Genomic DNA, 13929 nt, shown 5'->3' on the forward strand with positions numbered 1-13929 from the left:
AAGAGCAGGTCCCTCAGCCTAGCTCAGTGTGATGCTTCCCCCTTGTGGCCAACCTGTGCTTTGGATGGAGAGTAAAGAATTTCCCCAGGTCTTCCATGCCTGAGGATACTCAGGACCTGAGTCTGAGTGGGTTCTTCTAGGCTCCAAGCACACAGATTTTCCGTGGAAACCATGGCTTCTCCATTCATTCTCCTCACCCATGCAGGTTCAGTAGCCGAGGATAAGTTGCCTGTGAGAAATTGATATGCTCAAAAATGAGGACCTACAAAATGGAGTCTCTACTCGAATCTCCAGGCAGGGGATTTAGCAATGTTCCAGTCTACCTGTGGAACATACCAGTGAATGACTGTCAACAGATGTTCTACTGCCTGTGGCAGGTGACTGAGTTCAAAGGAGGACCACAGATATTGTAACCAGAAGTCTCAGGCCAGAGGCCTAACTCCCTGAGTTACAGATGTCAGAGCCAAGCTCCCCCAAGATCCCAGATAAAGAGATGAGTAGCTACTCTAGAATCTGAGATCTGAATGTGGAAGCTCCAAGCCAGCCTGTGAAGGAAAGTCCATGAGACTCTTGTCTCCAATTAACCACCAAATAGTGGTGGCTCACGTGGTAGAGAGCCATCCTTGAGGAAAAAAGCTAAGGAATATAATCCTAGCTCTGAGATTAACCCCTGAAGTGTAAACAAGAAGAGGGAGTGTAAAGAGAAGAGAAAGGAGATCTCTTAGTAGATCCATAGAGATTTGAACCTTAAGTTTAAATGAAGGAAGAATTGGGACAGGGGATAGGTATGCATACTTATTAAATAGTCCCAGTCCCAGGCGTGGTCCAGTGCTCAGAACTAGGTCAGGCAATCATGATGTCAGGATTGATCAGGCAGGACCTGAACACAGGTTATTATCAGTCATATCTTTCCCGGATCCCAAGGTGACCACCAGGTGCCCGAAGTGTGGATGGCTCAGAGCAAAGACAGATGTAAAATGGAAGCGGAGGTGTCAGCTTTTTATCCTTTTTCACTTGTGGAACCAAGTAAGAAACCAGTGCCTTTTAGAAGAAAAGCAGCTTTTAAGTATCTTTTAGAGAACTGAATTCTCATTTGTGATGGAAGCTGCACGTTGCCTACTCCTCCGTGAATAACAGACTTCTGTCTAGGCAAAGGCTTCAGTGGATGGAGGTAGCAGGACAGTTCCCAGGACCTTCTGCTGGCTAACGGGATAGAAATGGAAGTTGTTGAGTGAGACTTCTGAAAAGCTCCTCCTCTGGCAGAAATGAAGCACGAACCCTTTAACTCCTTTATCTTCCTTTAGTTCTTCCCTGGAACTGGAGCTGGATGACTGTGGCTCCAGTGGCCATCTTAGACCAGAAAGTAAGCTTGAGGATAGAAGTCATATATTAAGGGTTGGGGATTGGGCAGAAAGATGGATGGGTCTCTGGGTAGCTGATGTATGAAAAACTGCCATGCCCACCTGAGCAACTAACTACCAGGATGTTGTTGATGTAAAAGAAAACAACAACAACAACAACACATAAACCTCAAGAAGTAAGCCTGAGCTTGTCTCCCAGTGCTCCCCTGCAGAAGGGCAGAAAATCAGACTCAAGGTAGCAGCACTTTTCAAAATCTGTTCACACATGAGAACATCATTTGGCAAAGGCTCCCCACAAAGACGCTTGATGCACTAGATGGTCCCACCTCTTCCTCTCCTGAATACGGCATCGATTTCGATGGCATTCAAGAAGTTGAGGAGTTGGCAAACATATTAGAACTCTCCCTCCAAACAGCAGAGGAGACTTTGAGGAATTGGTGTAATAACATAGAGCCGATCCTTATCTACTAAATAAATATCACTGTGAAAGAAAGAAATTATCTTAAACAAAATGTTAACAAGTTTTGGGGTCTTACATTGCTCTCCAGCATCCCCTAGTGGTACTTGAGATAACCTGCATCCCAGTTGCCTCTGAGGCTCTTAACTACAAGAGGTTTCAACTCAAGAAACTGATGATGCCTTACATGCATTTGAATCTCTAGCCAGGAGAATCTCATAGACCTTAACTGATAATGCCTGAAATGCATTTGAATATCTACTCTAGTCAGGAAGATTTCATAGATTTTGACAAAGCAGTGCACAGTGACCAAACTAAATGAGTCCATTTGATGCACATTGGTGAAACTAGACTGCTGAGAATCAGTTGGGTTCAGAATGTCTACTATCAGTGTATTTATCCATCATATAGCTGTCTCTCTATCTGCCACCTATGCCCATCACTACCTCTCTTCACTCCTCTGCTATGAATGTGATTCTGGTAATTACATGGTCACAATATCATGTTTTTGTAGGAAAGGGCTTTGTGTCTGGAACCAGGGTCCTTCCCTGACACCCCCTTGTCTAACTGTGTTTTCTTCAATGGTATATTTGTTTATCTGATGTGTCCCAACCACAGGGGAAAACTAGCTACCAAACCAGCCATCTTCCCCACAGTTCACATTGGATAGGTACTTGAGAATCACACTACTAACCCTCCAAACTCAAATCCATAAAATTCTGTATCTGACATTTATGTACCAGGTTAGACTTCCCCTATGATATATCAACCCAGCCTATCTGGACCTAGGATCTAAATACTAGAGCCCAGATACCAGGGTCCAAAGACAGCTAGAATCATTCAGACTCACTAATGTAAGACTGTTTGCCCTTCCCCTGCCTTGCAGAACACCCCAAAGAGTGATCATCTCTGCTCTCCCCTCTCCTCCTCCTACCCATCACCAACTTGGATGCCTCCTTCTCTTGGTAAAATAATAATTATCTTTGTTCAATGGCCTTGACTTTTCTGTGTCATCACTCAGCCTTTTAAAAATTAAGAGAAGATGAGTGCCACACCTGTAATCTTAGCTACTCAGGGGGCTGATAAGGCTGATATCTGAGGATCATGGTTCAAAGCCAGGCCAGGCAGGAAAGTCCGTGATATTCTTCTCCAATTAAGCACCCCCAAAAAAGCCAGAAGTGGAGCTATGGCTCAAATGGTAGAGAGCTAGCCTTGAGCAAAAAAAGCTCAAGGACAGTGGTCAAGCTCTGAGTTCAAGCCCAAGCCCCAGGATTGGGATAAAATATTAACAGCTGGTAGATTTAGATGAGTTGTTATCTTATTGAAATTTCTCTTTGTTCATCAAAAATATATGAGTATTGTAGAAAGCTGGGGGCATAGCTCACTGATAAAGTACTTGCTTAGCATGAAAAAAGGTTCAGTTCCTAGCACCAACAAGAGAATAATAGCAAAATAAGGTATTTGACTAACAAGAATTGTCATGAAGTTAATCTGAAATATATGACAGCAGACAGCCCATAATAAGTATGTTCCTTTTTGCCATTAGTCCTCAAGACTCTAATCAGCTCCTGACTTTTCCCAGAATAAAAAAAAATAGATTCTTGGGGATGCGATGAATTTATATTCAAGGGACACTATTCTTGTCTAGTGAGAGGTAAATTCCTGTGATCTGTCAAAAGCAGCAGCTATAAAGCTGTAAAGCTGTAAGGAGAGGGATTGGGTGGCTTTACCTAATATAAGCTATACAAAACTCTACATTTAGAAAAGAAAAATCAATTAAAAAAGACTCTGGTATAGAAAAACAAGTGCTTGGAACTGAGTACTGGTAGCCCAGGCCTGTCGTCTTAGCTACTCAAAAGGCTGGGACCTGGAAAAATCACAGAATAAAGCCAGCTTAGACAGAAAAGTCTGAAACACTTCGTCTCCAAAATAACCAGCAGAGCTGGAGATGGGACTCATGCAGCAGAGAGCCAGCTGTGAGCAAGAAAGGTAAGAGGGAGTGTGAGGTCTTGAGATCAGGCCCTGAGGGCCCCCCCCCCACACACACACAGAGTTAGTGTGGTCTTTGTACTTGGAACGTTTCAGGAATCAACTAATGAGAACTTAATTATTGAGCTTTCATTTAAACCCAGTTGCTAGCTTGTAAAAACTTCCCACCAGACTCTTAATTACTATTGTTCTACATACAATAATTTAGAAACAAAAATAGAATAAATGATGTTTTGGAAAGAAAGGTAATCTATGAAGGGAAAACAATAGGGAAACAGGAACAAAATGGTCTTTTCCAGCTACTGAATGGTATTATTGTTGTTTGGGTGAGGATGGGATGGAATGTAATAGTTTCTACAGAGAGGCTCCCTTCCCTGCCCTCAGTTCAAAATGCTTAAGAGGAAATGCTTGTTAGTGAGTCAGAGTATAGAAAACCAAGGTAGTAACTTTTATATATATATATATATATATATATATTTGTTGTAATTAATAGAAGGGTTACATTATATTCACCAGATAGAGTGGTCATTACTTCACATACATTGATACCTTTTCTCATGTCTTGGTCCCCATTTCTCTCCCACCACCCCCCGCCCCTCATCTTGTTTTCCCCCCTTCCCTATCTGATTTCAAATAACCAAATATGCATATATACAATATACAAGACGGTAACTTTTAAAGGAGTTAAACAAGAGAAAGTTCCTGGAGGACTTGAGGCTAATTTCCCTTGGTACACAATGAGGGCAGGTTGCAGAAGGTCTCCGGTGTGGATAAGACAGGTGAGGTGCTGTGGGATACAAAACTGAAGGCCCACTGAGATGCCCTACTGGCCTGGGTTCCCATGCCCTACAGCACAGCTACTAAGACAAGGGCTTTCCATTGTCAAGTCATTGACATAGAGCACACGTATGGAGTGGCTGATCCTTGGCTGTAGCTCATCTAAATGTGGACTATTGTGTGCTATACTCCAGGATGAAGCATGCCTCTGTGGTGGACTGGGTCCCGTGCCAAGCAGCTTCCATCAAAACCTAACCAGAATCTGGAATCTGAAGAGGAATTGAAGTTGCCAGTGTTTGCTTATTCAGAACAGAAGTGGAGCAAATTCTCAATAATCTCAAAGAGCTGAGAGACAGTGTTTCTGAAAAGGTTTATCCCTACAAAGAAGCAGGCCAAGACCACCCATGCACTTCATTCCAATAGTGCCTATGACATTTGTAATGGTTTTGAATTGCCCATGCCCTAAACATAGTCAATCTTTGACAATTTTGGTTCTCATATTTTGCATCTTCTCTGTCAAGATTTAGGGTTCAACATAGAGGCTTGCTGCTACTCAAATTCTTCTTTCCACTCCCCATTGATCATAGCCTCTCACAAGTGGCCAGTATAAGTCTGATAATTTGTTGTTATAGTCTTCAGTGGGTGAGTCTATGGGGGTTCATTGTGCAGTTGTTGGGGTTTTTTTCCAACTTTTCTATATGTTTGAAAACTTCCATAATAAAATGTTAAGGAAAAAGAATTGATGTTAAATGTGATCTTAGAGAATTAATTTTTGAAGAAGAAAAACACTAAAAAAAATGTACTTTAACAAGAGCGAGGACTCAAAAGTTGCATACCCAATGCTATGGACATGATACTAGAAATATAAACACAACTACATAGACATAAAAACTTATGACTGCGGGGCCAGGAGTTTGGCCTAGTGGTAAAGTGCTTGCCTAGCATGCAGGAAGGCCCAGGTTCCATTCGTCAGTACCACGTACATAGACTAAAGCCAGAAGTGATGCTGAGGCTCAAGTGGTAGCACTCTAGTCTTGAGAAATCCAAGGACAGTGCTCAGGCCCTGAGCTCAAGCCCAGGACTGGCAAAAAAAAAAAAAAAACTTATGACTCTCTAGACATAATGTTTTATTACATAGATTATTAGGTATCTATGACATACAAACCCTCAGCCTAATTTTGATTATGCTCTAAAATCTAAGTGCCATGATTGTATGTGGAGATTCCCTTCTTGAATACTTGTTTGTTAAACACATCATTTGGAATATGATGTAAAAATCAATGTTAATAAATTAATTTTAAAAAACATATATACAAAATTTTAAAAATGTACTTTAACTATTTTTAAAATCAACTTGGTTTTGTTTACAACAGTAAATGTAAAGTTTCCCCTAAATCTGGGGGTAGATGAGTAAGTGGAGAGTGCTTGTTTTTTTTTGGACTCAGAAGACTCTCTAAGCATGATTAATGATTTTCAAACATGGTCCTGCTAAAAACTTCCCAGTGTTCCCTTGTCACCAGTGTTGTCCTTTACTTCACTCAAGGAGAGTATGACTATGGTGCAGGGAGGGATTTTACATTTATGCTTGTAGGCAGGAACTTTGGGTCAACGTTGAATTTGGCTTCAGAAATTGCCAGAGACAAGTGGTGCTATGGCTCAAGAGCTAGAGCACTAGCCTTGAGAAAGCCCAAGGACAAGGCCGGGCTCTGAGTTCGAATCCCAAGACTGCCAAAAAAATACAAATTACAGCCAGGTGCCAGTGGCTCATACCTGTAATCCTAGCTACTCAAGAGGCTGGGATCTACTTCAAAGTTAGCCTGGGTCCAGAACTCTGTGACACTCTTATCTCTAATTAACCACCAGAAAACTGGAAGTGGTGCTGTGGAAAGTGGTAGAATGCTAGCCTTGAGCTGAAGAGCTCAGGAACAGCGCCCAGGCCCAAAGTTCAAGCTCCATGACCATATATATTTATATATATATTATAATTGCATAATATATTATATATAATATTTACATATAAACTACACAGACTTCCTCAAGAATAAATATCCTGATTAGCCCCATACAGATTTTTTAAAATTGCATTAGTAATTTATAATCTTCCAAGAAAGAAGTTTCTAAGCCCAGGTAGATATGGTAAGATTTAAAGAAAAATAATACCAGGGGGCCAGGAGTTTGGCCTAGCAAGCACTAAGACCCGGGTTTGATTTCTTTGTACCACACACATAGGAAAAAAGCCGGAAGTGATGCTGTGGCTCAAGTGGTAGAGCTCTAGCCTTGAGAAAGCCCAAGGACAGTGCTCATGCCCTGACTTCAAGGCCCAGGACTGACAAGAAAGAAAGAAAGAAAGAAAAAGAAAGAAAGAAAAATAATAGGTCGGGAGTTTGGCCTAGTGGTAGATGGCTTGCCTAGCATGCAAGAAGACTGGGGTTTGATTCCTCAGTACCTCATGTACGGAAAAAGCCTGAAGTGGGACTGTGGCTCAAGTGGTAGAGCTACATAGCCTTGAGAAAGCCCAAGGACATTGTTCAGGTCCTGAGTGTTCATGCCCTGGCAGAAAAAAAAAGAAAGAAAGAAAGAAAGAAAAATAATACTAATTCTACACACATTCCAGAAAATAGAAGAGAAGATATGTCTGAAATCCTTCTATGATGCCTTCATTATCTTGACAGCCAATGAATGCAAAGGCACCACAACAATAGAAGACTGGCCGTCATCCACCATGAGACTGGAAACTCCTTAATGTATACGGGATCAGAAGTCTCACAATGATTTAACTTAGAAATGCAACATTGCTTTCAAATTGGGGAGCCTGTCAATGCGGTTCACTGTACAAACTAAAAAAGAAAAACTAGATAATAATCTCAATATAGGAAAAAATACTTTTACAGAACCCAGCATCCTCCCAGCTAAAAATCCTTACCAAACTAAGAATTGAAACAGATTATCTTAACCTGTGAAGGTTATCATGAAAAACCTACGTCGACATTGCATTTAATGACAAAATATTGGATATTTTCCTCTTAATACCAGGAGTCATGCAGTGCTGTCCACCATTTCCACTCAGCTTCATGCTAGAGTTCTCAGCCACAGAGTAAAGTACACACCAAAAAAAAAATACAAAGGATCTACACTGGGCACAATAAGTCTTTACTTATTTATGACATTATTGGTATGTAAAAATACTTCTAAGAAATTGCAAAATGGCCAAATATAAGTTCAAGCCCATTTCTATAAACTAACAAAAATAGTAATGCCTTTAAATACCATTTTTAAAAGCACCAAAATATAAACTATTTATAAACAAAACATGGTTTAAAAAAAAAAAACCCTTCAAGTCACAGCTGGCAGTCTAGATGTATGAGTTCCACATTCACAAACTCAAACAATGGATTACAAGTTAGGAAAAATTCTAGACAATTCCAACAGAATCTAACTTGAATTTATTGACTGGCATGCAAATAAAATAATGTGTAAGGGTCGCATTCATCTTAGCTGCTCAGGAGGTTGACATCTGAGGATTGTGATTCAAAGCCAGAGCTGAAAAGACTCTTTGCTCCAATTAACCACTCAAAAACCAAAAGTGGAGTGACAGAGTACTAGTCTTGAGCAGAAAGAGCTCAAGGACAACGCATGGGCCCTGAGTGCAAGCCCTACAACTCAAGAAAAAGAAAAGAAAACGAAAAAGAAACAACATGTAGGGGCAGCCTGTAGGTCTCCCATTATATTTCACACACATTCTCTCAGTCTCTCTGTTCCTTGTGTGGGCCTTGCTCATCTTTCAATTTGTTGAAATATTTTTAAGATAAGTTCTCACAGCCCAAGTTCAAACCCAGGCTGTCCTTGAACTCATGATCATCTTTTTCTTTGCCACTCCACTCCCAACCCCCTTACACTTTGTTAATCTACTAGGCAGCTATACCTAAGATGGTTGGCTCTGTACTGAATATGACTTTTTTTTCTTCATTGTTCCCCCATGATAGGGCTTAATTATATACATCATCCTAACACTGTAATATCAGGAGATATTTATGGTACATGAGAGTGTGTAAAGGTAATGTGTCAATGCTGTGCCGTTTTATATAAAGGAACTGATTATTCATGGACTGGTGGGGGCGTTGCATGGGGGTCTATTAATCCCTATGGATCCAGAGGTTGATTATGCTGCGCTGCCCTCCAACATCCCAGCTGCCTTCATTATACTCTGTTCCAAACAGATCTGCTCTCTGTGGAGAAGACCATTTCTATGATATGGTGCATATCTCAATATAAGTTAAAGAATGGGAGGGGAGGAAGATAGAGATGAAAGAAACAAAGGAGGTATCTAGACTCACAGCAAGAACCAGACTGCAGAGTACAGCGTTACCCAGTCCTGACTCCCCACATGCAAACACTCTGCCCACTACTGACCTGGTGGCAACCGAGTCACGGCCTTTTCAGAAGCCTTCAGAAAGCTGTAGGCTGTGCCCTGCTCCTCAGCTTACTGCTACTCCAGGCCTGTGGCCCATACTCATGGCAGTTCTCTGCTCTACTCTCACAAAATTAGCTGGGGAGAATGGGGTATACCAGATGCCTCATTTAGGCTTCAGCACTTTAGAGATCAACTCAACAAAGAGAAAACTGCTCTCTAATAAACATTTGTGGGCAAAATTAATTCTTAATAACTTTGTGTGGCCCGGATCCCATTGTGTCCTCATGCATGTATTTTTTTTTCACTTAGAAACCAAACCCCAGCCTTTCTAGGGAGAAAGAGGGGTGGTTTAATCATCTCAGGCTAATGAAAGATACATCCACTCTGGAGATGTCTTTGTACACACCTGATCCTACCCACAGCCCCGGGGGAGAGCAAGCTGAACAATAGGAAATGTAAGATGGAATACTTGGGACACAGGCACAAATGCTTTTGTTCATTTTAAAGAGCTTCTTAATCCTAATAATCAAGACTAAAACATTGACCCACCCAAAGCTCTGCCGTTCAAGCATCCCATAGAAAAGTCTAGATCCGATTCTGTTTGGCACTGTCAGCATGAAATATAATGAAATTCAAAATAGATGGGCTACACATGCTCCAGAGGGAAGTCATTAATACCCATGAATAATGATAAAGCAAAATGCCATCTGCCAGGAGAATGTGGCAAATCTTTTAAAAATTCCAATTAGCTTATAAACCAGAAAACAGGGAGCGAATGTGTTCCCCTGCCACGTGGGCTGTGTGTTCTCCAAATCTCCATCGCTTTATAGGTAAACAAAAATGTGGGTGATGGAAACCTGACCCATGCATATATGTACTGAGTGATTGCATTCATTATTCTTTAAGACATGGTGCTCGTTATGTCACCAGGTGGAACAGTAAGATAGAATCTGCCAATTAAGACCACATATGTATTTCCACATATTATTTTCATTGGGGTGGGGAGGTGAAAAAATGGTGTCTGTTAAGAACACAGCATATTAATTCTGCAATTGGATTCAATCCTTATCATACTTGGAGCCAGAAATAATGAAGCATTTCTATGGCTGTTATCCCAGGGAAAATTGCCTATTTATGATAGATTCATATATCCTAGGTCATTTTCCTAAGCTGCATTTCATGAAGCATATCACTATTAAAGTCATAATTCTCATTATTAGAACTGCATGCTGTAGCTTGGAAAATAAATTGTTCTCATAACAAATGTGTAGCCCAGTTCTAAGGATTGAAGCGTCCATCACTTGTCTTTGGATATATCCAAGTAGGAGAAGGAACTATTTCTGAACACAATCTCTCCCAGTCATACATTGCATTTTCTGTGGCTTGGCAGTGTAAATGGTCATGGAATTGGGATATTTGGGGATCTCTAATCACAGTCTTAGCCTTATACAGGAATCAGATTCTCAGAGAAGTCATTTGTCTTGTAGTACCTTGGTTTCCTCATCTGTCAAATGTCTTCCCTGCTATTATAGAATATCAGTAATAATAATAATAATAGTAATAATAATAAATCAAGCACCAGTGGCTCAAGCTTGTAGCCCTAGCTACTCAAGAGCTGAGAGTCACAGTTAAAAACCATTCTGGACACAGAAGTTTAAGAGTCTTATCTCCAATACTTGGCAAAAACCCAGAGTGAAGGTATGGCTCAAGCAATGAAAGACCAGCCTTGAGTGAAAAAGCTAAACAAGAGTGTGAGGCCCTGCCATGATCAAGAAATCTAATAACAACAGATCCTGGTGGAGATGTGGCCAGGAGGAATCACTATTGCACTGTTGGTGGAAGTGTAAACTCATTCAACCATTCTGGAAAGGAGCGGTTCCTCAAAAGACTAAACATAAAGCTCCCCTATGACCCAGCAATCCCACTCCTTGGCATTTACCCAAAAGTCCAGAAACAAGGACACACTAAAGCCACTAGCACAACGATGTTCATTGCAGCACTATTTTACCATAGCAAAGATATGGAATCAACCTTGATGACTCTCAGTAGATGACTGGATCAAGAAGATGTGGTATTTATACATGATGGAATTCTTTGCTGCATCAGAAAGAATGACATCGCCCCATTTGTAAGGAAATGGAAAGACTTAGAAAAAAAATCATATTAAGTGAAGTAAGCCAGACCCAAAGGAACATAGGCTCAAATGGTTTCCCTCATTTGTAATAATTAGTACACATCTAGGACTCTCCTAGCAGATGATTACAATAGTGCAAAACATTAGATCTAATAGGATGAGACTAAAGGAAAGGGTTTCTAGTATATGGAAACAAAAGCTTTTTCTTGAGTGATATTTGTTCTTAATGTACTATGTTATTTCTCTTCTCCTTTGTTGCCCTTTGGCTAATCTCATATTGTTACTGTATCTGACTTTATGACCTGGTATATTGTATATACATTTATTTGTTTATTGAAATAGGAAAGGGAAGGGGGAAACAAGATGATTGAGAAGGGTGGGAGGAGGGAAATGGGGGAAAAAATGTAAGAAGGGGTATCAATGTGTGAGAAATAATGCACCTGCTATCTGGCAAATGTAACTGTAACCCCTCTATACATTACCTCGATAATAAAAAATAAAATAAAATAACTCAATATTTGCATACCCAATGTTATGGACATGGTATTGGAAATATAAACATAATTACATAGAGATAAAACCCTATGACTCTATAGACATAATGTTTTATTTTATAAAAAAAAAATAAAAAATAGGGGCCAGGAGTTTGGCCTAGTGGTAGAGTGCTTGCCTAGCATGCACAAAGACCCAGGTTCTATTCCTCGGTACCACATACATAGCAAAAAGCCAGAAGTGGTGCTGTGGCTCAAGTGGTAGAGCCCTGGCCTTGAGAAAAAATCCAGGGACAGTGCTCAGGCCCTGAGCCCAAGCCCAGGACTGGCAAAAAAAAAAAAAAAAAAAAAAAAAGTCTCACAGAAAAAAATAAATAAATAAAATAAAGAGTGTGAGGCCCTGTGCCCTGTGAAATAGGGCTCTATATTCAAATTATTAACAATGATATTCCCATAATCCATGGGATAAAAATCTGAGGATGGCAGTCCAAAGACAGCCTGGCAGAAAAGCCCATGAGATTCTTATGTCCAATTAACCACCACAAAGCGGAGGTGTGGCTCACGTGTCAGAACACCAACCGTGAGTGGAAAGGACAACTAAGAGCTGGATGCCAAGTTCAAGCCCCAATGTTGGCACACAGACACACAGACACACACCGACACAGACACAGACACAGACACACACACACACACACACATACACACACACACACACACACACGCCTCAGAACAGAACATAAACCCATATTACTCCCACACTTACCCCAATTCACCTCTGCCAGTGCTGACCTAAAGACTATGAATCCTGAGCTGTGCACATTAGAGGGGACAAGGAAATTGCAGGTAATCTGCAAGCCAGTGATTCATATGTAGATGCCCAAATTTTTTTACTGTGGCAATTTTATGAAGACCAACACTGAGCGTCAATTTACAGAACTATTTGCTTAGCATCAATTTACAGAAATATTTTTGCAGATACAAATTTTATTTGCAGAATCATTTCAAACTACATGTGCACAAGGATATATGAATAAGAATGTCTACAGTCATTTCAATAGCAAAGAATCAAAACCTGGGAATGTCTTTCAAAGGAATTACACTGGAGGCATTGCACAAATTATGAAGTTGGGGTTTTTGTCTTTTTTGTTTTTTGTTTGTTTGTTTTGTTTTTTGTGGGTCATAGGGCTTGAACTCAGCCTGGGCTTTGTCCCTGAGCTCTTCAGCTCAAGGCTACTACCCTACCCTGGAGCCACTGCACCACTTCCTGTTTTCTAGAGGTTAACTGGAGATAAGTCTCGGGTCCTTTTGTGCCCAGGGCTGGCTTTGAACCTTGATCCTCAGATCTCCAGAGGAGCTAGGATTATAGGTATGAGCCACAGCACAGGCTAAAGCTGTTGTTTTTTAAATGAGCTGTGAATGAGTGGGGCCAGGGTTGAATGGGAAGTCTCTGAATTGTATATTCAATGTTGTTGAGAACCTAAAATATTTTAATAAATATATTTGTCTGTGTGTGTGTGTGTGTGTGTGTGTGTGTGTGTGTGTGTGTGTGTGTGTGTATACACATGTGTGCTAGTCCTGGGGTTTGAATTCAGGTCCTGGGTGCTGTCCCTGAACATTTTCTGTGTTCCTTCTACCACTTAAGCCACAGTTCCATTTCTAGTTCTTTGGTGGTTAATTGTAGATAAGAATCTCACAGACTTTCTTGCCTTGGCTGGCTTCAAAATTCAATCCTCAGATCTTCGTCTCCAGAGAAGCCAGGATTGTAGAGAAGAGTCATCAGTACCAGGCTTGCATTTGTCTATTTATAAAAGAAGAAAACCTGGATATGGTGGCTTGCAGATACCTGTGACCCCAGTACTTGGGAAGCTAAAACAGGAAGATGACAATTTCAAAGTTAGCCTGGGTTAAATAGCAAGCCAGAGGGTGGGGGTAGGGGAGAAAAGAGAGAGGAAGAAAGGGAGAAAGGGAGAAAAGGAAGAGGGAGGGAAGGAGGGGGAGAGGAAGAGGGGAGAGAAGGAAGAGAGGAAAAGGAAACAGGAGGGAAGAGAAGAGAAAAAGAAGGTGAAGGGATGGATGGCAGGAAGAAAAGGTGCACATTACATAATAATGAATTGTGAACCTTTATAGGCAAAGGCAGAATACAAAGTAAAAATAGAGATACATTTGTACACACAGATATGTATGGAAGGAACACTAAAGAATAAAGTATCCTTATCACGTGGTATAGTTTTGCCTCTGAAACATGAACAGGAAAGAGACTCAAAAAAGAAAAGCTTTAGTATTATACTTTGTGTACATCTGTGCTTCTT

This window comes from Megascapheus bottae, chromosome 13 (genome assembly GCF_031878675.1).
Source record: "Megascapheus bottae isolate mThoBot1 chromosome 13, mThoBot2.hap1, whole genome shotgun sequence".
Classification (NCBI taxonomy): domain Eukaryota; kingdom Metazoa; phylum Chordata; class Mammalia; order Rodentia; family Geomyidae; genus Megascapheus; species Megascapheus bottae.